Source organism: Dermochelys coriacea, chromosome 15 (assembly GCF_009764565.3).
Source record: "Dermochelys coriacea isolate rDerCor1 chromosome 15, rDerCor1.pri.v4, whole genome shotgun sequence".
Taxonomy (NCBI): domain Eukaryota; kingdom Metazoa; phylum Chordata; order Testudines; family Dermochelyidae; genus Dermochelys; species Dermochelys coriacea.
In genome coordinates this window covers 15,656,224-15,682,130 of record NC_050082.1, presented here as the reverse complement: position 1 = coordinate 15,682,130, position 25,907 = coordinate 15,656,224, and the positions used below count along the sequence as shown (strand labels likewise).

At 44.0% G+C, this 25,907-nt stretch overlaps 1 long non-coding RNA gene across 1 annotated transcript in view; it reads right to left on the bottom strand.

Moving 5' to 3' along the window:
• The window catches only part of LOC122456777, a 103,723-nt gene that overhangs the window by 2,622 nt on the left and 75,194 nt on the right, over positions 1 to 25,907 (bottom strand). The window contains exon 2 of the long non-coding RNA XR_006275833.1: positions 693 to 817. This is a non-coding gene — a long non-coding RNA (uncharacterized LOC122456777). The remainder of the gene's footprint in view (positions 1 to 692; positions 818 to 25,907) is intronic.

Genomic DNA, 25,907 nt, shown 5'->3' with positions numbered 1-25,907 from the left:
CCTCAGACTGTAAACCACCCAGTCCATATTCCACTGGCTATCAATGAGATACAGATAAAAGAAAGGGCTTTTCATAGAGCGCCAACTAAAGCCAGGAGCCACAAGTTGAATTCTTTCACAGCATACACGAGTGAAGATGGGTTCCAATTTACGCTGCTGTTGGGTAGAAACGCTTGGTAACCCTGGAAAGACTAGTCACTGTTACCACAGATATACTAGTCTGAAGCCGCATTAATTAAATCATCAGTCTGTCTGCAAGCTGGTGATGGAGGGCTCGTGCTGAGGTCCTGCGGCATTTGGAGTCTCTTCTTGTGTCTAATGCAACGTAAACATTTTGTACACAGTATGCAAATGGCGTGAAGCCTAGTAATATATGGATGCTTGCGATTCATGCTCATGTCAATGGTACTAAGCTAATTGGAAAAACAATCGGATGTAGTGAGTGATCTTGCTGGCTCAGAATTCTCTATTCAAACCTTAACGTTTCTCTGTTCCCCTGTTAAGTCTTCTCTGGCCAGTGCTTTTGTGCTACCCACTAGACTGGTTGCGGTGTCACTAGGGTTTGTGAATGATAGTGACTAGGAATCGATAGTGACTTGGTCAGGAATCGAGAGTGGAAACGTAAAGGTAATAGGTCACATTCGCTGCTGATGCAAAGGGATGCAGCGCCACTGCCTTCAATGTAGTTTTACCTATTTACCCCAGCAGAAGATTTGGTCCAATAGATGATGAGTCAAATCACTCTAGCAGAAAGTAGAAGGTTTTCGCCCCTGAACGGAATTTCAGTCTTTTCGGTTCTGCTCCTTAACCTTGTTCCCTGCAATATTTAGACAAGTTACAAATGGGGTTTTAAAAACTGGCCTTTTCATTTTTGATCAAGTCCTTGCATTTTTATTTCCTTAATTACACACATAAAGACAAAGATCCTGCAGCGATTGCCATGAACACGACACCAGCTTGCTCTCATGTAACATTAATGAATTAGAAGAAGTTTACGAGGCATTGGGGCGAGGTGGGGCTGTTTGTCTGATCAGGACTGACCACATCCTATTATTATATGTGGGCCAGAACATCAGCACAAGTAAAGTGGCATAGCACCAATGAAGTCAAGCTGAGGGTCTGGAGTTACTCTGATTTACAGCAGCTGAGGATCTGGCCCATGGTTTATTATTTGAGCTTTCAGTTAATATTTCCTTTCCCGCAGTAAGGAGTGTGGTATTTGTACAGCCCACCTGAATCCGAAGCCCAGATCAAACATGTCCAAGTTCACGGGCAAACAGCTACTGCCTGATGACGGAGGTGCATCATTGTCTATCTCTCTGTCCTTTGTTGCAGCTCTTGCACACCCCTCAGAAGGGCCCAGTGCTCCGGGATCTGCACTTCTAATCTACCTTTCTCTCTCTTCTCCACTTTGGGAAGCCAGGCACCCTGCTAACCTGAGAGATCCTGAGTGCAGGAAATAGATAAGTTGTTAATTTGCTAAGCTCCTGACCAATAGCGGGAAGGATCAGAAGAGCCAATGGCCTTCATAGAGGAATTCCTGTCCCCTTGCAAAATATACGTGAGAATGGAGGCAGGAAAATTAGCCACAATATGGCTTTTTGTGATCACAGAGAAATTGCAAAAGGAAGGAAAATGAAAAAAGATTCCATTTTCCTTTCTCTCCCCTTCCACGCGATGCTGGAAAAGCTCAGGAAATGCCCAGCCATCAGGAACAATGTGAAAAAACGCCATATCATTTTCCCTGGTGAACCTGGCTAGATCCCAAGCAGGGTTCGTAATGCTCCAAAGGGAACAGGAATCAGACGTGCCCTGCGTGAGGAGTTTCATTCTCTTTTCTTTTCTTTTTTTAAATGCACTTATGTCTGGGCTGCCCTAATGGGTCGTTCTGTGTTTCTCCTGGCCAAGAGATCCAGCTTAGAGAGAGCTTCCCAAAAGGAACCGCTGAGAATCGCTCCCATTGGCATCCAAGGCCTTTTTGGCACCAGGGATTCCAGCCCTTGGGGTCAGGGCAGCGGTGCAAAGCCATTGTGTCATCCTGGCCAGCTGTGATTTGCACAGAGGGGGCTAATACCCTGCTTGAAATCAGCAGACCCGTCTGCCCTTCCCCAGTGAAGACCAGAGTTAAGTATTGGATTTGTCTAAACAGTCTCCCTTCACCCTCCCCTTCACAAAGGAGCTGTATTGCAAAGAGACTCCCCCTGCTTCCCAGGAGCCCCACAACTGCAGCTACGCACAGGCATATTCCTCAAACCCTCCCTGTCATTCTTCACTGGGGATGCTGCCCTTTCATACGAGCTACACCCTCCAATCCACGATCAGACAATGGGAAGGCCCTGGCAGCTTTGTCTGCGTAAGGCCAGAGTGAAACCTCGCTCAGGAAGGGCTCCAGGACATGATCCTGCAGATTTGAATCACAGTGGTTTGGAAATGACTGCCAGCTTCTTTTTGCTGCACTGTTACGTCGTGGCACTTTGCTCTCTGATTCTGCCTGGGTCACCAATGCCCTTTCTCCTAGAAATCCCATTTTCATTGCAAATGAACAGGTCAATTTTAGTGATCTTAGATGCTGATCTTTGCCAGCAGTTTTCTGCTAAGGAGTGACTGGCTGGTGAGGCAGCGTGGTTTTCCTCTAGAAAGGGAAATGAAAGGGGAGGTGAGAGAACACTTTTCAGGTCTCAAGCCAGGACAACGGAAATGCAGATGATCACAGTGGTTCCTTCTGGCCTTAAGACCGCTGACTCTATCAGGAAACCAGCTTTCACATTGCAGCAGTTGCATCTTGTCTTTCACGCTTTCCTTTCCGGAGTAGAAAGGGTAGATGGAGCTTTTGCACAGGTGAAGTCCCTCCCTGGCGTGGCCTTTCTGGCCTCCATGAAAATAACCATAAAGGATCTGATCCTAGGTGTCTGTATGAACATTACAAATGTTCACTCCAAGTTCCATGGGATAACGAACCTCACAAGCTGATTGCCTGCGAGGGCCAGGAGGGAATTATTTTACATCTGTGATAAAGCACTGCATGATTGACTAAGGTGCTCTCTGGGCTGTTTTGGGGTCCACTAAAACATGAGTTATAGACCAACTGCCAGTGGCAAGACATAGGATTAGCCAAACTGGTTTGTCCCACGGACATGTCGTGGTACCAATATATTCCTATTTAGTTTCTACTTGATAATTAAACAGCAGCAAATGGCAACTCTGTGGAGTGATTTGCTAGTATATTAGGCTGACACCCCACCTTGTCCTTTGATCCTCTCTGATAGCATCCACTAAACATGCTGCAGTCCAGGTGACAGGGGGCTGGGGAACCCCTCAGGATCACCTACGTGCTGCAGAAACGTGTGGCTAGTTCCGCAGGGGGAACATTTCCCCTTGAATCAGTCCTGAGCCATGGCTGTGTTCGGAATTGGAAATCTGATGTCGAGGAATATTCTGCAGCATGTGCTTACAACTTACTACTCCAGCAAATACTCCTGTAAACCTGATCACTGGGCTAGTCACAGAAATCAGACAAAACCGGAACATGAACGGGGGCAAAATGTATTCACTTAACCCCCCCCAATGACAGCTAGGAAATCATTATTTGCCCTGCTTGGCTAGTTCTACTTCTGACCACTTGTGCACATTAAAGATCCCATGACACTTCTGGGATGCAGAGTGGGGTTAACCCCAGTGCCGTGGTCAAATTCCAACTTGGGTAATTACATTCTGCCTATGTAAAGTCCTTCTCCTGTTTCAGCTGGATACCGTATTCTTTCCGGGCTCTCCTAAGCTATTGCTTAATGCTGCCATGCGCTGGTGACTGACTGCCGCATCTCACCCCAGTGGTGCCAGTATTTCAATGGCGGAGGAAGTGGTCCCTGGGTATAGTTTGTGTATCAGCTTGGGATCCTTGATGGTGAAAGTCATCAGCCATAGAAACATTGGCCAACATTCTCAAACATGAGTCTCTACCACCAAGCTCCTACAGAAACACTAGGACAGTTAGGGTGAAGTGACCTGACCCTCAAAGGCACTGAGCATCTACTGCTCCCCAAGAGTCACTGTCATCAAGTTCATTGACTCTTTCAAGCCTAATCATGATTTTCTGTTTCATCATCTCATCACTGCTTGGAAGAATGGACCGATAGTGAGGGCACTGCATTGAAACTTAGGGGATGTGTGTTTCAGTGGGACTGCAGGCAAGTTACTTAAACTCTGTGTGTTTCAATTCCCCATTTGTATAATGGGATAATAACATTTCCCATCTCCAGCGGTTTGTCCTGTCTATTTAGAATGTAAGAGCTTTTTGGGGTAGGGGCTGTGGTTACTATGTGTATGTACAGCGCCTAGTACAGTGGGGCCCTGGTATCAATCAGGGAGATTAAATGACTTGGCCAAGCCCATTGCCAGTCCCAAGCATTCAAAAATCATGAGTTGGGCACGGAAACATCATGAGATTAGCTTAAAATAATAAAGTGTGAAAGACAGTAATGTGGGGGTTCCTTATATTTGATTTCTGACTTTTCAGCTTTTAGGCTGTGCTCAGGTCACAGTTTCAACCTTTTCTCCCCAGCACAGAGGGTTAAAAATTACTAAAAAAAAAAAATAAATAAAAAGCTGTGAGTCTTACAGAGTCACATGACTCCAGGAGCTGGGGCTTTAAGAAAAACACCAGAAGTGCAGGAGCTGGCAATTTCCTGGAAGCTTGTGGCAAGAATCGAATCCAGAGCTCCTGAGACCCAGGCCAGTGCCCTAGCCCCTCTTTCCTTCAAGATGTGTAACATCCTCTGATGTCAATGAAAGTAGAAAACACATGACCTGAGTCCCCACTGCCTGGCACCTTGTGTGGCCATCTGCACCCATGCACAAAAAATGCCATGTGGGCGTCAAATGTTACCATTGGGATGAGTGAGTGGAGAATTCTGATGTGGCAGCATTTTACAGCCACTTTTGCACAGATATAGAGGACTACACAAGACAGTGGAGACTCTGGTTCAGAGCCAAAAGGTATCCAAGGGCAGAATCGGCCTCCCTGTCTTCTTACAGGACGTCATCTCTCTCAACAAGCATATTTGCAAATGTTACGTTTCCCCAAATAGATCTTTCTGGGAATCTCTCGCGATCCCAGGGAGGATACACAGGTTGGCAGTTGGCGAACAGAGCTGTTTGCATGCTTCCATTGTTTCCCTGAGGTGGCTATTAATAGTAAGAGCCTACAGTAACAATATCTGATATTTATACAGCACCTTCTGCCCCAAGGGAACCCAAAGCACTTTGCAAAAGTGTAAACCTGTGCCCAGTGTGTACATCAGGCCTAGGCAATCATTCAAGGACAGGAAGAGAAGATGAATACTCTAGCCAGCTGAGCTGCCTTTGCTGTAAATGGACTGGAAGTCTCAAGGAGGGATGGGGCTTGGCAAGGCGTAGGGAAGGGAAGCATCCTGTCTAAAGGCTTGATCCTGGCCACGCCACAAGGGGACACAGGATGCCCTGAGCGCAGCCAGTCACAGTTGCTTCCCTGAAGCAAGGCTGCCGTGAGCACAAGGACTGAAGAGAGGCAGGCGGGAAGTGGCACTATCTCATCAGTATAGCAGGGGAGCACACCCATTGCTGCTCTTTCAAGGGGTGTAGCAGTGGGTACATCTCCTTCTTGAATTTGAAGCACAGCACCGCCCGGAGCTCGCATTCAGGCATTGCAGATCTGCACCCTGCACAAGAGCCCATGCCTGAAAGGCCCAATCGAGCCCTTAAAAAAACCGAAGCTCGAGCTCTCTCTAGATTCTGGGGCTGAATCATCCATCCCCAGAACCAACCCGCTCCACACAATGAATTCAGCTACTTGTGGCTCAGAAGAGGGAGAGAAGGCAAACACAACGTTCACTGAAAATTAAAGATGAGCCTGAGCCAGGAAGTTTCAATCCGTAGCCAAACTTTGTCCAGGTTCCAGTACAGGCCCCTTGCTACCTAAGATGTAACAATCCGTGTGGTAAGAAAGATTATGCGTTGTATCTCCACATCCCTGTTCTACTGCTGTTTTAATGTAAATCCCCATCCTTCAGGGCCTTGATATTCAGCTGTAACATTTGGTCTGGAATGAAATGGACTACACCTGATCCCAGCGTACTTTGTTTTCCAGCATTTGAAAATAATAGATAAGAATGCATTGTCCTTCTAGAGAGCACTGATTCTGCAAAGACCTTGCCAGACACTGAGGCCCTGATCCTGAAAAGAATTACACACATGCTTAACTTTACACACTGTGAATAGTCCCAAAGGCAATGCAAAGTTAACATTGTTTGCAGGATCGAGCACTACATATAGTAACTAGGGCTGTCAAGCGATTAAAAAAATTAATTGAGATGAATCGCGCGGTTAAAAAAATTAATTGTGATTAATCATGTGATTCATCGCTTTGTTAAACAAAAATGGAATACCATTTATTTAAATATTTTTGGAAGTTCTCTACATTTTCAAATATATTGATTTCAATTACAACACAGAATACAAAGTGTACAGTGCTCACTTTATATTTATTTTTATTACAAATATTTGCACTGTAAAAACAAAAGAAATAGTATTTTTCAAGTCACCTCATACAAGTGCTCTAGTGCAATCTCTTTATCATGAAAGTTGAACTTATAAATGTAGAATTATGTACAAAAAAATAACTGCATTGAAAAAGAAAACAATGTAAAACTTTAGAACCTACAGGTCCACTCAGTCCTACTTCAGCCAATGGCTCAGATGAACAAACTTGGTTACAGTTTGCAGGAGATAATGCTGCCCGCTTCTTGTTTACCTGAAATGTCACCTGAAAGTGAGAACAGGTGTTTTCATGGCACTGTTGTAGCCGGCATTGCAAGATATTTACGTGCCAGATGTGCTAAAGATTCATATGTCCCTTCATGCTTCAGCCACCATTTCAGAGGTTTAAGAATCTGAAGTATCTTCCAAAATCTGAGAGGGACCAAGGTGTGGAGCATGCTTTCAGAAGTCTTAAAAGTCTTAAAAGAGTGACACTCCGATGTGGAAACTACAGAACTGAACCACAAAAAAAAAAATAAAAATAATCAACCTTCTGATGGTGGCATCTGGCTCAGATGATGAAAATGAACATGCGTCAATCCGCACTGCTTTGGTTTGTTATTGAGCAGAACCTGTCATCAGCATCAGCATGTCCTCTGGAAGGATGGTTGAAGCATGAAGGGACATAAGAATCTTTAACGCATCTGGCAAGGAAATAGCGGGCGATGCCTGCTATAACAGTGCTATGCAAACACCTATTGTCACTTTCAAGTAACACTGTAAATGAGAAGTGGGCAGCATTATCTCCTGCAAATGTAAACAAACTTGTTTGTCAGAGCAATTGGCTGAAAAAGAAGTAGGACTGTGTGGACTTGTAGGCTCTACAGTTTTAAATTGTTTTATTTTTGAATGCAGTTATTTTTTTTGTACATAATTCTACATTTGTAAGTTCAACTTTCATGATAAAGAGATTGCACTACATTGTTTGTATTAGGTGAATTGAAAAATAGTATTTCTTTTGTTTTTTACAGTGCAAATATTTGTAATAAAAATAATAATATAAAGTGAGCACTGTACACTTTGTATTCTGTGTGATAATTTAAATCAATATATTTGAAAAGGTAGAAAACATCCAAAATATTTAAATAAATGGCATTCTATTATTCTTTAACAGTACAATTAATTGCAATTAATTTGTTTAATCGCTTGACAGCCCTAGTAGAAAAACAACCAAAAATATTTGATAAATTTCAATTGGTATTCTATTGTTTCATTGTGCGATTAATCACAATTAATTTTTTTAATCGCAATTTTTTTTTTAGTTAATCACGAGAGTTAACTGCGATTTATCAACAACCCTAATGCCCTGATTCAGCAGAACACTTAAACACATGCTTACATACTTTGCTGAACTGGGGCCTAATGGAATTATATCAGATCTCAGAACTGGTACATTCAGACACTACGGTGATGGACATCATACAAAACCACGAATAGATTGATAGATAGCTGTACAGCTGTTTTTGCACCATAAGAATCTTTTTTCAAAAGTCTGTGCTTCCAGGTGCTAAATTGAAACCACCTACTCATTTCATTCAGGCTATTGACCAACCATCTATTGCATGGTAATGACCATTGGTCACTACTGAGCTGGGCTGGAGTTGATATTTGAACTGGAGCCCAAGAGGTGAAAGGCGCCAGAGCTCACTACAAATCTCCTGGGACAGTCAGATCCCTGGGCAAGTAGGTGTGCTTTTATTTATTGCTACTTGTTTAGGCTTTTAAAAAAATCTCCATTGTTTGCATTGCTGTTTCAGCAGCTTAAAAATAATATTTTGCTTTGTCCTTATTTTGTCTCCTTTTGCAAATCAGTGAGTTTAGTTCCTGTTGGTTTGTGCATTATGCCTCTTTTTACATTTATATTTTATCTCTCTTCTAAAGGTCCATTAACAGCAACAGGTTCATCTTGGTGAACAGCACTTAGCAATGAGAAGAAAGTAAGGGCCAGGAAGAACACAAAGTGATGTGAGGATAAAATCTATTAATGACTCGAGATACTCAGATACTACCGTGATAAGGGCCATAGAAGTTCCTAGACAGAGAGACAGATGGTGGAGTGGTTGCACCACTGTAGTTAAGGTTGACACGAGCTTATTGCTTGAGACAGATTGCTCCATCTGCAAAATAATGGATCAATTTAAAACATTTCTTAGTCATGGAATTTTTTTGATCTAGTCTAATATTATACCTAGTGATATTTACAATCTAGATGACATTTCCTGTTCCATTATTAACCCTTTAAGGCTGAACAAAACCTTTACTGCCCTATTTGGCCTGATCGGGTCCCTTTAAGGGATTGTGGACAATCTACCTTTATTCAGAAAGCAGCCTTTGTGACTTTTATCACCCCTCTGCTTGCTCTGTACCGTTAGGGTTCGGCTGTTTTCTGAAAAGCCAAGTTGGAAGTTGTGTGCATTTCTTTTTTTAACTGCAAAAATGAGCTCTTGGTGGTTTGTGCGCTACGGAATGTCAGAGAGTTCAGTCTGTGGGGATGGCGCAGAAAGATGTTTAAGGGAAATATGTGCAAGAGATGGGAATGACATTGCAGTGAAAGTTCCCACTGGCCCCATGGAGACAGCTCTGACTCGCGCTGGATCAGTCCTTGAAATGTGCAAGAACGCGTCGATTGAACAATGGGGTTTGCAGAAAGATGTTTTATACAAGAAGTTTTAGCACCCCTGTGTGGCATCGCTCTGCGGCGTGTGAGCCGAGAAGCAACACACACAAAATCTGCCTGATGCTCAGGGACTTCGCAGCAGAATGCATCTGTTGATGGAAATGTGAGTCAGGCTGCAGTGAATCGAAGCCTGACTGATTTCCCCATTAACAGCTCAGCCGCCACAGATGGTTATTCAAAGCCTCATCAAGGCTGGGGCGGTGGGAGGGGAGGCTGGTTGCAGGCGGTTTGAGGAGAATTTGTTTCTAGGGCATATCTAGGCCTCTGGTAGCATGGCAGGCTCCTGTAGTGGGTTTATATTGGAAATGTGATAAAGGAATATAGTTCAGCTGAGCTGACCGTGAATAACAGACTGTTTTATCACGCGAACAATAACAAGCCCATTACCGCTCTTCTCGGTATATTTTGTTGGCTGAGCCAGATTCATAGCTGGTGTAAATCAATTTAGCTCCATTGAAGCCATTGATTTACCCCATCTGAGGGCCTTGCCTTCTGCCTATTCCACACTCTGGGTAACATTTGCAGAAGTGCCTTTAGGAGACTAAGCCCCATTTTAAAAGGGATTTAGGCACTTAGAGCCCAAGTCCCATTGACTTTCAGTGACACTCCTACGTGTCTAAAGGTCAGATTTACAAAGGGATGTAGGTGTCTTGTGCTGCAGATGGGACCTACTGGGGTTTACAAACAGGGCCTAAGCAGATTAGTCGGTAGGCCAAAGGAATTTAGGCACCTAACCTTCTTAGGCACTTTTGTCAGTTCCTCTAGGCATCTACTGCACCATTAGGCACCTGATATCTTTGTTACTCTGACCCAGAGTCATTTCACTGCCAAGCAAACCTGGGATTTTAGTTCAACCCCCTCTTGTCATCCACACACCAAAATATTTGACGTGGGTTTGGCCCAAGATAGATTACCCAGGTAGGAGACAGGTTAGAGCCCATGTTCCACTTCAGCTTGGGTTGGAACCCAACCATTTTGCAGTGATACACAGGCTAAATCACTTGCGTGCTGATTGCTCTCTGGTGTGTTCCCACAATTCCCTTCCACTCCCAAAGGCCAGACACGCTCTCCCGCAACTGACACTATTGATGGGGGAAGATCTTAGACCATTTCAGCTTGCAAGGTCTTAGAATAGCCCCCAGACTCACACGGGCAAGTGCAGTAACAGTGAGGACACAAGCACTTGGCAGGCCTTTGCAGTGGGGATGCTCATACCCAGACTAGGTTAACTGGGGTGCCCAGTCAGACACCTCAGCTAATTCTGCAGTGAAGACGTACCCTTAGGCTACTAAGTCACGTAGGCACTTTTGCTCCAAGTCTCTTGCAAAGTCAATGAGATTTAGGCTCCTAAGTGTCACTTTGAAAATGGGACTCAGGCTTTTTTGAAATTTCTACCTTCTTGCTACAAAAAGGCACTTTTCCCATAAGGCAACTTGGGTGGAGTTCTATTAGAGGGCTCTTGTAATCCCCCCCACTTCTCCACAACTCCCCAAATCCTTGTCACAGGAGGGAAGAGCTTCCAAAGGGCATAACCCATCAAGCAGCCTCAAGCATTTGCTATTTAACAGGTCAAGGCTACACTGAAAATAGTTAATAGAGGACAAAAGGTAGAACAAGACGTGTAAGGAGAGTGTATGAAAGGGAAACACAGATTTAATGCAGCATAATCGAAAAGCCAAGCCAGCCAGAACAATGGATGAACAATAACTGTTCATGCACTAACTTAACACAATAAACAGTGTTACCCAATGGTACCTTTCCAATGTAACAACTAATATAGTGAATCGGATTAACTTTAGGCTTCAGGGATTAAATATAGCCTTTGCAGCCAGTGCTGAAGTATTCTGACTTTTTGTGTTATTGGAGCCTGCATTTTCCATTTTCTGTTTGCTTTCTTTAGTATAGGCATATTGTGGCCAACCTGAAATTACAAGCTTTGAGAATACACAACGTAAACTTTTCAATGTCATTGAAATGTATAGTCAAATATAAATAATTATGCTGTTTATGAGCCTAAAATTTAGATTGGCTTATAGTTAAAATCCCACATTTTTGTTTTCATTACTTATGTTGAGAATGGAGTCCAAAATACTCAAGACTTCATGAGGGCCATGGGAATAGCAAGTTTTAAACCAAGTGGCTGGACACTGTGATCAGTTTAGTCTTCTTGAAAACATGCATAAAACATACCTTGGCTAAACAGAGGCAGATTAAAATATAAAGTAACTTTAACAACCGGTATATTCAACAATTAAGAAGTTTCTTACAAAGAAAATATGCATTTCCTACATTTTTATTGGGTTTCCTATGCAGTGATCAGACTTTCATGCCAACGTTAGATATTATTGATGTCCATGTTGTTCTATGCTTTGAAAAGCGGCAGAGTGGCGGTTCCTGTAGCACAGTGTATAACACTGCTTATTGCCCCAGAACAGGCACTCTTTTCTGAGGCATGAATATGTGTTTAACTCTAAGCCCAGCAATAGTGAAGCCACATGATAAAGACAACAGGCCCAGAGAGAGTTCTGTAAGAACACACTGGCCACGTTTTCCATTAGATGGCACCGCACTTCAAATACATGTATTTTTTTCTTCGGAGTGAATTTGCTCTCCTACAAGTCAGCTCCAGTTCCTGTCGCTGGGAAATCCACTTCCTTGCTGGGAGTCTTGCATGCAACCCATGCATAGCACAGGTTCAACCCAGGTCACCACTGTACGTAAGCTCAAGTGTCCTTTCTAGGTGCGATTAATGATGCCATCAAAAGCTAAGTTCTGCCCTTAGCGCTCACAGAGGTCATTGAGGGCAAATTTTAGCCCATCATGCTCTAGACTGATCACTAGAACCATCATTTATGTATTACACATGGAATTTTTAGTTTATTGAATTAAAATAGAAAATCAAGAAGCCCTGGCCCAATATGTCTGCCTCTCAAGAGAGTGGTGGTAGACGGCAGGAGGAGAGATGCTCAGATACTAGTGTTATTCTGATAGAATATGACAGATGAGCCATAGAAGGAACAGGGTGTCTGGAGGATTCTTATAAGAGCTCAGTAGCAGAGAAGCCATTCCCTGTTTCCCTGGCCTTTCCTGCCAAGATGCTCTAAACCCTGCATTGATCTCCTAAGCATGGTAACCACATGGAACAGACCATGAATAAGCTGTTGCTGGCCATCAGTTTTGGTGCTTTGTCATGTGTACATAAGCATAAGAACGGCCACACTGGGTCAGACCAAAGGTCCATCTAGCCCAGGATCTTGTCTTCAGACAGTGGCCAGTGCCAGGTGCTTCAGAGGGAATGAACAGAGCAGGTAGCCTGATTCTCTCTCTGACATGTGATTAAATAATATTGCAGTGTATTCCTAAGAGGGAAAACTCAGTGGTTTGAGCATTGGCCTGCTAAACCCAGGGTTGGGAGTTCAATCCTTGAGGGGGCCATTTAGGGATATATCTGGGGCAAAAATTGGGGATTGGTCCTGCTTTGAGCAGGGGGTTGGGCTAGATGATCTCCTGAGATCCCCTCCAACCCTGAGATTCTATGATCCCTTGCTTTAAATTGGTATATCCAAAATGTACACAGAGATGCGACATTTAAGTCTGTATCTCCTATAGATGTATAGCTAGTATGTATCAAATGTTTGTACCATGAGTGTGTCTGGCCCTGTGAAAACTATGATTTCATGGACTGCATGGAAATTGTGAACTGAGCCAAGTATTGTGATTTTCCCAACAGTGGGGAGGTGGAAGCAGGTCTCCGTACACGTCACTCTTGTGCTCGGTACGGCTTGGAGCGCAGCAGCATCACGTCAGAGCAGAGGGTTGGAGGGGGGACGACTCAGCAGCAGTGTTTATGTGAGGCCCAATAGCCAGTGTGGCCGTCACTTGGAACACAAGCAGCCGTGGCCTCAGCAGGGAGACCGACACCGGCATCCACACGTGCTGGTCCTGTGCGTGGTGCAGCTCGTCGTGCATTCCAAGCAGCAGCCGCACGTAAAACCAGCCGTGACGTAACACTGCCACGCGCCATGAGCTGCACTGAGCCCGAGACCAGCATGTGGGGCTGTCCATTTCCATCGCCTGGTGCTAGAAAAAAATCGCAGCAGTCGGGGGGGGGGGACTCAGCAGCCATGCGTATTCCATGAAATTGGCTCCTTCACCTGAGATGCTGCCTTCAAGTTAAAAAAATACACAGTTTTCACCGCCCCTTACTTGTGGGTCGTGAAGAGGTAGATATTGCAGAACAGGATCCTGTAGTCATTCACTCACTCACTCCATCCATCCATCGGAGGGTTTAGCCTTCAGCCCATCGCTGTTGTTTCTGAGCAGCTTCCACGTAAAATCAATAGCAGCAAAGTTCCCTAGTGGAACCTCATGGAGTCTCCAGCATGTCTCCCTTTTTGGGGTCAAAAAACTTTGCTTTGGGTAGGGGTTTTGTTTATTTGATTCATTTCCTCTTTTTGTTGGGTGATGATGGGTTTAAGGACAGAAGGGCAGTGTTGTGAGTATCATTCTTATGATGGAAAGGCTTTTTCGAAGAGGAAGGTTTTGCAGTGTTTTCTAGATTTGCCAGCAGTTGCAGATAGAACAGAGGGGAAACCTGCTTTAGGAGGACAGAGCAATCCCCGGGGACTCCAGATTTCCATTTGTTCTCACCCAGCATTTGTGGGAGTTTTGCAAGTGTCTGTTTTTGCTCTGTTATAGTGAGCACAGGATGGACCCTGCTAAAAAGTTTCAGTTGTAGCTGCACTAGCAGGGAATGAACCAGTTCCTCTCTGCTAGATTGAGTAGCCAATATCCCTGGGGCTCGTCAGTTGGCTGGAATGAGGAAAAGCACTAGCTGGCAGATACAGTGACAAAAGTCAACATCTGGTTTTAAAGAAATTGAAATTCACAACTTCGATATTTTCGTAATCGAAATTGCAAATGTTAATGAACACAATTCACGGCATTTCAGAGAAAAGTTTTGGGGAAAATTTGATCTCATTTTGGAGCAGCTCCATAACTGGTCAAGTAAATTCAATAATTTGGGGGGCTAAATTTGGAATTTTCACAATCGTTTCTTCAACAATTATGTCTAGTGTTTCAGCCAGCTCTAACGCAGGGATGAATTCTGCCCTTGGTTACCCACTGACTTCACTGGGAGTTACTTGTAGGTAACGGAAGGCAACATTTATCCTGTAGCATACATACATATGTGGATTATTATATTATTATTTATTTGTATTGCTATAGCACCTAGGAGCCCCAGTCATGGACCAAAACCTTCTTGTGCTAGGCACTGAACAAACATAGAACAAAAATGTATTTAAGCATATTTTTCATCTCCTTGCTCTAGCCACAGGGAACGCAGTTGCCACTTATGGCTATGGATTTGGATTAGACCATTAAACCTCTCTGCATGGTCAAGTAACTTCATGCCTCCTGTCCAGTTTCGTATGATACATTTTCCTCCTCATTCACAGATGAGGCTGCATCTTTCCTCTAGCATTGTTTTAATTCCCCCTTCCTGCCTCAAAGCCCTGCAGTGGAGTTATAGCCATTGGTCAGGGAGAGCTGGGGAGGACTAGGTCATCAGTGCTGCTCCTTCCCTTGGCCAGAGTTCTGGGTGCAGAGCAGTGTAGGAGCTGCCTGCTCCAACCAGAGGCTGAACAAACTGCCTCTGGAGTGTTCCCAACTCCTGGGATTCCAGAGAAGAGCCATCAAACACAGCTTTCCTGTGTGGCAGCACACAGAGCACTGATATCTGTGCAACGAATTCTACCCCCAAGAACCTTTTCCAGCTCAAATTGGCCAAAGAAACCTGGAGCTGCTTCTGCTTCTCCGTTCTCTGTTATTCTGGCATGTCATCCAAGGGCTGATCCAGCCTCGACACATTACATCATAGTCCTTGTGGTTTTTGGCAGTTCGGCTCTAGCACCGAGTTCAGACAGTGCAGATCAGCCTGGTAAACACTCCTAGCACAAGCTGAAAATCGGCAGTGATTTGCCTGCTAAGCTTCCCTTGCACTGTTTGGATTTGGGAGCATGAATAGAACCACCAGGCCTGCTAGTGCACTATTATTTAAAGACCTAGGGTGAAATCCTGGCCCCATTGAAGTCAGTGGGCATTTTACCATTGACTTCAATGGGCCAAAATTTCCCGCCCAAGGTACACAAAAGCCAACCAAGGCACCACAAGGGGCAGGGGTTTACAAGCTGATGAAAGTACCACAGATAGAATGCAGCCCTTGAAAACGTTGGGGCTCGAATCATCAGTCTGAAAAACACCTATGAAGCAACAGGGACACTAGCAATGTAGAGGGAATCTGTCAAAGGCATGGATGGCAGCTAGGGGCCCAACTCCCATTGGCTTTCCCAGTCAATCAAAGTCAATGGGAGTTAAGCAGACACTTTGGTAAATTAGCTCTGCGGAGTTAATTTCCTTTTATTTGCATTACACAGTCTCTTCCTGCAAAGGAAAGTGGGGGCTGTACCAGGAAGAATTTGGCTTCACAGTTTTGACAGGAGTCCCTTTATTTACAGTATCTGTCTATATTTTTCTGAGAATCTATGGGGAAACTAAACTGAAACACCATTACAATGTGTAACAAAAAGGCCCTGTTCTAAATCCTCTTGTTTACATGGCCAGTGGTAAAAGGAGACCCTGCTCTGGTAATTTTACAGGGCCAGATTCTGCCTCCTTTACATGCATTGATCCTGGGTACTCCCACTGAAATAATGAAATCAATGGGCAGAATCAAGCCCTAGTGACTATTGCCTGAGTTCATTAAGTAACCTCGAGTCAACACTCATTTCTTCAAGAACTGCATGGGGATTATTTTTTAGTGAACTGAAATTAGGGTGTTAAATCTCCTGACAATGGAGATCGGCTGCAGAAGACAAAACCCCTGGCCTGAACAGGGCATGCTTCAGTACAGCTCAGTCCCTACTCCCTAGCACCTCCACTCCTCCTTGATTTCCTTTCTAGTCTTGGTAGAAAAGGTGCCAAAGGATGATATGACAGAAGTTTAAGTCCATTTCTGAAAGTCCTCATATAAACAAATATTTATCGGGGTCCCTCCCTTGTATTAAATAATCAGTGAAATCCCCTCAGCATATGCGTACCACTGATCCTTAATCTCAAGTGCTTTGACTGCCTGAAGAATGCACAGGCCCATTTATATTAAATAGCCTCTTATTTTCCATCCTTTTCTATAACACTCTAATCCTCCCCTCTCTCTCCCCCTGCCCAGAGCTCTGTGTCTTTAAGACACACATGCACTTTTATCTAGTGGTGGAACCACTCATGTCAGATCAATGCTCTGTTTACATCACGCTCTGGAGGACTTTATAAAAACAACCCCCCTACTCTAAAGTCATATCATGTTATGGGCCACTCGCACGGCGTTTTTCATCCTAGTATGAAAGCGAGGGGATAGAGACAAACGATCTCATTCCAGCCCAGCCCATCATCTACCTGGGTGGTAGCTTGCAAAAAATCGCACACATGCTCAACTGCCCTGGCAACCACACCTTGTGACCCAATGGCTTTGTTCTCGACATTGCTCAGGTTAGGGAGGGGCTTTGCTTCAAAGGCCTGCTGCAAAGGAGGGAGGAAAGTGCTGACTCGTGGGGTGTTTCCCTGAGCTAAAACCTCAGCATATCACAAAAGCTGAACGGGTTCAGGGTGGAGCATGATCTTGAGGATTCAATTGCAATGAACCAATGACCAAGGACCGTGTCAGGATTCGATTCCTTTCTCTCCCAGAGACATGTCTGCTTGGTGCCTCAGTTTCCTTGCCTGAGGGGGAATAAAAAGGGAGGGGTTAATAGTTATCGAAATCAGGGGTGGTGTGAAACTTCATTCATGAATGTGTGGAAAGGGCTTTGATAGCTTTGGAAGGAATGTGCTATGTCACTGCAAATGATGATCACTATCAGTAATAATACATTATTAGGGTTAATACTATTCATTTTCAGTGGAGACATAACAAATTCCTCCCAAAGGTTTCAAAGCACTTTACATTCATGAATGAAGTTTTACAGCAACCCTGAGTAAAGTAACTATTATTATAATACAATTAGATAGAGTTTATTATTGATTATTGTTATTATTCATGAGCCAATGGCATTTGTTTCAAAAGTAGGAGAGCTTGACTCCGTCTCTGGGCCAAATTTAAATCTGAATAATTACATCTACCTGCTTACATTGTCCTGACAGTTTCAACCGGGAAAAATGCTTTTCTCTTCCTCTCGGAAACTTTTGGCTATCAAATAGCTGCCGTGTTCCAGTTCAGAGGCAGCTGCCTTTCAATGGTGGGTGAAAGAATTCCTGTAACTGTTTGGTAAAGTGCTTGGGCTCCTTGGAGATGAAAGTATTATAACATAAGTATTAATGATTAAAATTATTTACTTTCGCTAGGGAGTAAATATACTGGGACAATAGGTACCAAAGAGCAGCTTCATTAGCATTTGTAGGGCTCTGACTTTTATCTAGGGTTCAATACTGCAAGGTGCTGAGCATTCTGGCCCCAGTCCAGCAAAGCTCTTACTCTTGAGTCGTATCAATGAGGTTCATGGGACTATGTAAGTGCATCAAGTTAAGCAGATGCTTGAGGGTTTTGCTGCTCCGGGGCCAGTGCTCAGCACCTTAAGGATCAAACCCTTACTGACCACCCAACCAAATTTAATGGGGAAGTTTCATCTGGCTGGATCTCAGGGCCCCCTGCACAGTATAAACTGAACCCTGGTGAGGACCTAGTGATAGTATAGTGTCATCATCTGGAGTAGATGGGACCTCCAGTGCATTCTTGAACCATGCTGCAACCTCAGACGATCCAATATTGCAAATGAGACAAAATAGGAGTTTATAATGGGTTGAATCAATGCCCTGCGCACCCCAAAAGTTTTTGGCAATCTCCTCTCCTAACCCCAAACTTTGGTACGTGCAAACATTCTCCAGTAATTCTGCCTTTAAATATGATCACACCATACACATGGCTGCTCAGAGGTTTTAGCTTCCACTAGAAACCCAAGGTTGAGTTTAGTAACGGAGCTTGTTAAATAAACAAGTTGTTACCCGAAGACCCAGCGCTGTGACGATGGAGGAGATCCGGCATTCTCTTCCCTCCCCTGAGCTAAACTGTCAATGTCATGACATCTGTCTGTAAAATATGCTTTTTTAAAAAAGAAATGCCTTTCCCGAGAGACTGCCACCATGTGTTGCTTCCCAACACAGCTCCTTAGCAATCCAAATAGAGATCAAGGGAGGAGGGAGGGCCCATTTCCCCCACAAAATCCTGTTGCTGCCACAAAAAGTGTGTGTGCAGTGAAGGAGGAACTGGGGGTGGGGTGGATGGGGCTGGGGGGGTGGGGTTCCCAGAGCTATGGAATATACCACTTGAAAAGACATCAGAAAGGTTGGCTATAGCTTTAGAAGTGCCCTTATTTGATTGATCATGGGCCAAGTCCTGCGTTTTGCACTCGTTCCCTACTAGGCAAGATCTCTTAGTGAAGCGCGCAGACATTTGGCCAGTGTAAGGACTTCAGGATTGGGTCCAAATATTTGGCTTCAGCTCTCCATAGCTTGTATAGCTGGAGAGAGATATGAAGAGCCACATTATTGAAAGAGGGGTGAGGACACTCTCTTTTGTGGGTGCAATTTGTGGCCATGCATTTGAATCACTGGCATAGATGTGAGCCCTGGCCCCTCTGCCTGATTTCCCCTGCAAAAAGAAAGGCCAGGTCACAGTCTATCTGGAAATTGACCCCTACACACAATACTATTTGGAACTTAGCATCTGCTCGGGCAGAGGGCAGGTGTGACAGTCTGGGCTGATGGTCATTTAGCAATGGCAAGGAGCCCTCCTACTGTAATAGTGTCATATTTCGGTTAGGCTTGATTTTGTTTTGCTAAGAAAAGACAAACAATGCAAATAATCAAAAGGGCAGTCCTATTAACTCAGTCCATTTCCACAGTCCCTGGTGAAGACTCCCCTTGTGCTATGCTATCAGCCTACGGAGTGTGCCAGGCACTTACGACATAGAGAAACAAGGTTGCACTGAGGGAGGGACTACTGCAACATTATTGGCATGGATTCATTGGCCACTGAGATCCTAATAGCTCCTTCTGAGCCGATATGGCTGAGCAATTGTCCAGCAGGTGCATTGAGCTCCTGTGGTCTAAACAACCAAAATGCTTTTTTTTAAACAATAAAATACAGATTTGGTTTGGCACCACGGAACCCATTTGGAGTAACCTCAGATACAGTGAAAGTCCCTGAAGTGCAAGGGTAGAATCCCTGACTTGTTTTATTGCTGTGCGATGTGTGTCTTGGATGCATATCTATGGGAGTCCAATAAAGGAGGCTTTATCTCTTTCTGGGGGTTTCGTTACACAAAGTGGCCATAAAAGTTAGGGTTTTGGAACAGAGTTGAACACTTCTATTTTTAGAACAAATTCTGAGTTACTTAAAATATTTCAGAGAAAATTCTACCTTGGGCCGAGATCTAATCTAATTCTGAGGCTACGATTTTTTGGAGGGTGTCCAAAATTGGGCTTATAATGGAAACTCAGTGGCAATCTTAATTTCAGAGCAGCTACTACTTCTTCCTTTGCATGCAGTTTTGACTCTCATAATGATGCAGGCATTCACCCAGGACAACCTATACATGTAACTGTTCTTTTGTGACCCTTCTTAGAGAGGGTTACTGGCCCAGTGGATTGGTTGGGGGAAGCAGTAGATGTGCTGTATCTTGATTTTAGTAAGGCTTTTGACACAATCCCACATGACATTCTCATAAACAAACTAGGGAAACGTGGTCTAGATGAAATTACTATAAGGTGGGTGCACAAATGGTTGAAAGACTGTACTCAAGAGTAGTTATCAATGGTTCACTGTCCAACTGGGAGGGAGTATCTAATGGGGTTCCACAGGGGTCAGTCCTGGATACAGTACTATTCAATATTTTTATTACTGACTTGGATAACGGAGTGGAAAGTATGCTTATAAAATGTGTGGCTGGCCAATCTGGGAGGGGTTGCAAGTACTTTGGAGGATGGGATTGGAATTCAAAAGGACTTGACAAATTAGAGAATTGGTCTGAAATCAGCAAGATGAAGTTCAATAAAGAAAAGGGCAAAATACTTCACTTAGAAAGGAAAAATGAAATGCACAACTGCAAAATGGGGAAGAACGGGCTAGGTGGCTGAACTGCTGAAAAGGATGGGAGGGGAGTTAGAGTGGATCACAAATTGCATATGAGTCAACAACATGATGCAGTTACAAAAACAGCTAATATCATTTTGGGGTGTATTGACAGGAGTGTCATAGGTAAGACGCAGGAGGTTACTGTCCACCTCAGCACTCGCAGGGCCTCAGGTGAAGTACTGTGTCCGCTTCTGGGTGCCACACTTTAGGAAAGAAGTGGATAAACTGGAGAGAGTTCAGAGGAGAGCAACCAAAATCATCAAAGGTTTTTGATAACTTGAGCAATGAGAAAATGTTTAAAAAACTGGGTATGTTTAGTCTTGGGAAAAGACAACAGAAGGACGACCTGAAAACAGTCTTCAAGTATGTTAAAGGCTGTTATAAAGATGTCAGTGATCAATTGTTCTCCATGTCCACTGAAGGTAGGGCAAGAAGTAAGTGGCTTAATCTGCAGCAAGGGAGATTTAGGTTACATATTAGGAAAAACTTTCTAACTAAGGGTAGTTATGTTCTGGAAAAGGCTTCCAAGGGAGGCTTCTTTGGAGGTTTTTAAGAACAAGTTGGACAAATACCTGTCAGGGATGATCTAGGCTAACCTGGTCCTGCCTCTCTGCAGGGGGCTAGACTTGATAACTTCCCAAGCTCTCTGCCAGCCAGCCCTACAGTCTGTGATTCTATAATGGCTTTTGGATTGCATTTTGCTGCAGAAAAAGTTGACTTCAGTATAAGACATTTCCACAGTATTTAAAATTTAAGTATCTCAGAGTTTTTTTAATCTTCAGTTTTCCAAAAACAATTGAATGGCACTAATGATTATTTTAGCCTTTGCATCTTAAAGAGTGAAACTGCAGTCGAGTGACATTCCCGGATACTGCAGTGACAAGCACTGGAGCAATTCCTGTGAACTACGTCACAGGGTCACCATGCTGGCATGGAAGGGAAGAATCTCTCCCTGGTTTTCAGTTTTTAAACAGAGGTCTTATTGAACCACTCAGTAACAATGCTTAGCTCTTTCTCCCCGATCTCACTTTACAAAGTCAGGTCAGTATCATTATCCCTAATTTACAGATGAAGGATATATAAGTAATGTGACTTCTCCAATTTCAGTGGCAAAGATGGGTACAGACTCAAGGGCTCCCAGCACAGTTCCTGATCTGCTAGAGGTTCTCAACCAGGGATATGTGCATCCCCAGGGCTACGCAGAAGTGTTCCAGGGTGTACATCAACTCATCTAGATATTTGCCTAGTTTTACAACAGACTACATAAAAAGCACTAGCGAAGACAGGACAAACTAAAATTTCATACAGACAATGACTGGCTTATACTATACTGACTGCTCTATCTACTATACACTGAAATGTAAGTACAATATTTATATTCCAATCGATTTATTTTGCAATTATATGGTAAAAATGAGACAGTGAGCAATTTGTCAGTAATAATGTGCTGTGACACTTCTGTATTTTGATGTCGGATTTTGTAAGCAAGTAGTTTTTAAGTGAGGTGAAACTTGGGGGTACACAAGACAAATCAGACTCCTGAAAGGAGTCCAGGAGTGTGGAAAGGTTGAGAGCCACTGCACTAGGCCACCCTCATCATGTTTTTTAAAGATGAGAAGAACAACTCGTTCTTGACACTTAATTTAGCAAGTTTCAGCCTGGAGAAGATTTTTCTTTTCAATAGCTGTGATAAAAATAACCCCCTGGGGGAAAAAAATCAAGTACTTAAAAACATGAAGTCCTGATGCAACCTTGAGTGCCTGGAACATTAGAAATGACAATGCTGTAATAAAACTCATATGTGTTACAGAAAACTGAAGGGGGAAGGAAAAATCAAACCTCTTCACAAGCCAGCTTGACCCGTACATATCTCTTGTTTCTTTATCCTAGACTGCCAACAGGCTAGATTGTGATGCTGCATTTTCTGTGCTGCAGGTATTTATTTTACACTCTGGCTCTGGGGCTGAGCCGCTGCGAGTAAAAACAATCAGAAGGATGAAGTGTAAATTCTCCCTGCTGATTTATTTACTGTTGTGTTTTTATAGGACCACATGGCTCTGAGTTTGCACTAGACCCATTCAACCAAAACCCATGTCATACACTTCCAGAGAAATGAATGACTTTATAAATTGTCTACAATAATAATCCCACGTACAGGAATGCATGCAGAGAACACCCAGACAGGACTGGAATGTTTTAAGAATATAATATTGTGCTTTTTTGGCCAGGGAAACACATTTCTCTCAGGGATATGTGGAATGGCCTAGGCTCCAGGCCTGTCTGCCTACCACCTGTAATGAGCCCTCTGGGAGATTTTAGTTCAGGCCACCCAAACTGTGAGCTGGGCAAAGAGACATCAGCTCTAGGATGTTAACAGCCTTAATGAAGCCCGGCCCACTGGAGACTCAAAACATCCATGTTTAAAAAAAATAGAAAAGGAAAGGCTTCGATAGGAAAAACATCTGATATGGGCTGGCTAATCTTTGCTTTGTTAGTTAAAGCATCTTTAAAGGGCTTAATATCTTAGGAACAGGGAGCTCATTCTCTTCCCAGAAAACTACCAATTAGAAAAGCAATAAACTGTTTTGAGAAAAGGGCTTCTCTTTAAAGAAAACCTTTGCTTTAAATTGTTGGTTTCAGTTGCTTCTATTTGCCATGGTTTTTTTCAGCCGACTGGGTAGCTGACCGCAATGGTGAGAAAGCAACCCCCTCTTGGCTTCTGAAAGCAAACACAAGGGAACCAGGGCGTTGAGAAAGGAGCTGGATACAGGAGAATCAATGCAAGGGCCTCAGAATAAAGAGAAAGGGATTATTTATTATTAATAATATTATTGCAAGAGATAAAGGATTAGTTAACAAAACAAAGGAGGAATTAAAATAGTGAAGTGACGCAGGCTTGCACAGATGTGTTGGCGAGTAACATATGGTGGCTATAGTAGCATACATTACTGGGAGTCCTGTAGTAATGTGGCCTAGTGGTATGATCCGAGGATGGGGTGTCAGGATTCCTGGGTTTTACTTCTGATTTTATTGCCGACTTGCTGTGTAACCTGGGTTATGTCCCAGTCTATATTCGGGCTTCTAGATAAAAGTGCCCTGATTTTCACAGGTGCTCAGCACCATGGCAGTCAAGCTTTTTTGATTTAGGTGCCTAACTTTAAGCACTCAAGTTTGTAAAGTTTTGCCTTAAGGCCTACCAGTAAAATTTCCTAACCACCTGTGAGATTTAGGAGCCTAAAGACATGTCTACATGTCTAGCTAGGCCGCTGTAGCATAGCTGCCCCTCCATTGACAGAAGGGGTTTTCCGTTGATGTAGTAAATCCATGTCCCTGAGTAGCGATAGCTAGGTCGACAAATTCTTCCTTTGACCTAGCCACGTCTACACCGGGAGCTAGGTCAGCTTAACTCTGGAACACAGGGCTGTGAATTTGTCATGTCCCTGAGTGACAAGGCTAGGTGGATCTAAATTTTAAGTGTCGATCAGGTCTAAGTCCCATTAACTTGCAGTGAGTCTTAAACTCCAAAGTGCCTAAGTCACTTTTGAAAATGGGACCTCTGCTCCTAAGTAACTTAGCTGCTTTTGAAAATTTACCATCTTCAAAGTGACCACTAATTCTGGATCTTTAGATTTTTGAGTGCAGGATTTGAGACACCTGGGACCTGGTTGCCAGAGGTGCTGAGCACCCACAACTCCAGCTGAAGTCAACGAGAGCCATGGATTTCTGAACCTTTGAAAATCAGGCTGTGTATCAAATTGGCCAGCCAGAAATTGTGAGCACTATTCAAAATTTGGGCCCAAGGTCACAAAATGAATAAGGACTAGAACCTAAGAGCTCTGCTGTTGGTGCACTGGATCACGCTGCCCAGCCAGTGCGAGCTGATTGATCACTATTTGTATTACAGCAGTCTGTAGAGACCCTGACCAAGATCAGGGCCCCATTGTGCTCGGTGCTGTACAAACACATGATAAGGACATTCCCTGCGTTAAAGAGGATGAACCTTAAAAGACACGATGGACAAAGGCACAGAGAGGTGTCAGGCTCACCCAGCAGATCAGTAGCTGCGCTGGAAATAGCTCCAGCAGAGCACATTGTCTGCTAAACAGTGCTGTTTCCCGTTGTAGTCTTCGTCTTTTTCTGCTGATTTTGGCCGATGTGGAGAACCAGAAAATAGCTACCAATACAGAACAGCTCTCATCGGGATCAGATTCTATTACAAAAACTCAGTGGGTTCATCCGTCTCCAGATTGCCGTCTCCGATGGTGCACGTGTCATCCCCAGCAACGTGTGTTTGATTGAGGGCTGAGATCAGACCGGGGCAGCTGAGTGACAACTGGCATGTGTGCGATGGTGGCTGGGGAGGCTGGGTTTCAATGGGGTTTCTAAGCCCTTCCCTTCATTCTACAGCCGTTACAGTGAATACGCTGATGGGGGCGTAGGCATGTAGCGAGCATCAAGCCTTCTCTGGCTTTAAGGCTCCTTTCCTTCTAAAGCCATCCTTCGGCTTCATTGGTTGGTTCCTTTTGTTCTGGATGCCACCCTTAGGGCAGGAGCAGTAGAGAGAGCGAGGCAGAAGGCTGGTGCTGATCTAAAATACATCCAACATTTGCTTTATTGCCTGACTTATCTCTCTATAGCATTGTGATTTTCCCTTTGGTAATATCAACAGCTTTCCTCCAACCCTCTAGTAAGCAGCATCAGACCAGGGACTGTGGCACCAGGTGAGCAATGAAGCAGCTTTCATCTCTGCCCACTCAGCCAATTTCAGCTTCTTGAACTTTCACCCCAGTACAATTAACACACACAGCAAAGAAAGAGAATTTAGCAAGTGACCAGAGAAGCATGGGAGTGCACAGCGTTCACGAGCGGCCATGTCCACAACACCTCCGCTTTGCAGAACTCAAAATTCCAGGAAGAGAAGAGCAAGCAAACCCCTAGGCAGCAGCAGTGATCGTGAACATTCAAGGACACCTGCTTGGCGCTCGTAGTCATTTCAAGAAGCCTGAAGCTGGATCTGAATCCATTAACAAATAGTGTGCAATCTAAGCATAGCGCTTTGCTTCAACTGCTGTAGGAAGAGCTGCTGCCCCCATGGCCCTCAGGGTCATGTCAAAATAGTACCCCGCTGGCACAAAAAGAGCTGTTGCTACCATCACAGCCCTGGTGTCTAGGTCTGGAAGCCCACCTGATGCTATTTATAGTAGAGATGTAACAGTTATCCCCTGTGTGATGGTCACAGCTGTTACAACTGACACACACTGTCATCTCCACCGATCCTATAACCCAGTCCCTAGAAGGGAACCATCTAAATAAGGTCTTGGCTCTCTTTGTTAAATTCCTGGACATATTCCAGGTAAGATCTCTCTTTTTTTTTCTTTGGACCATAGGGATGTTATGACAGCTGTTTGTAAACACCCACTAAAATTAGCAGGGGAGTGAGCTGAAGAATCAATTATCAACTTTGACCCTCTTGCA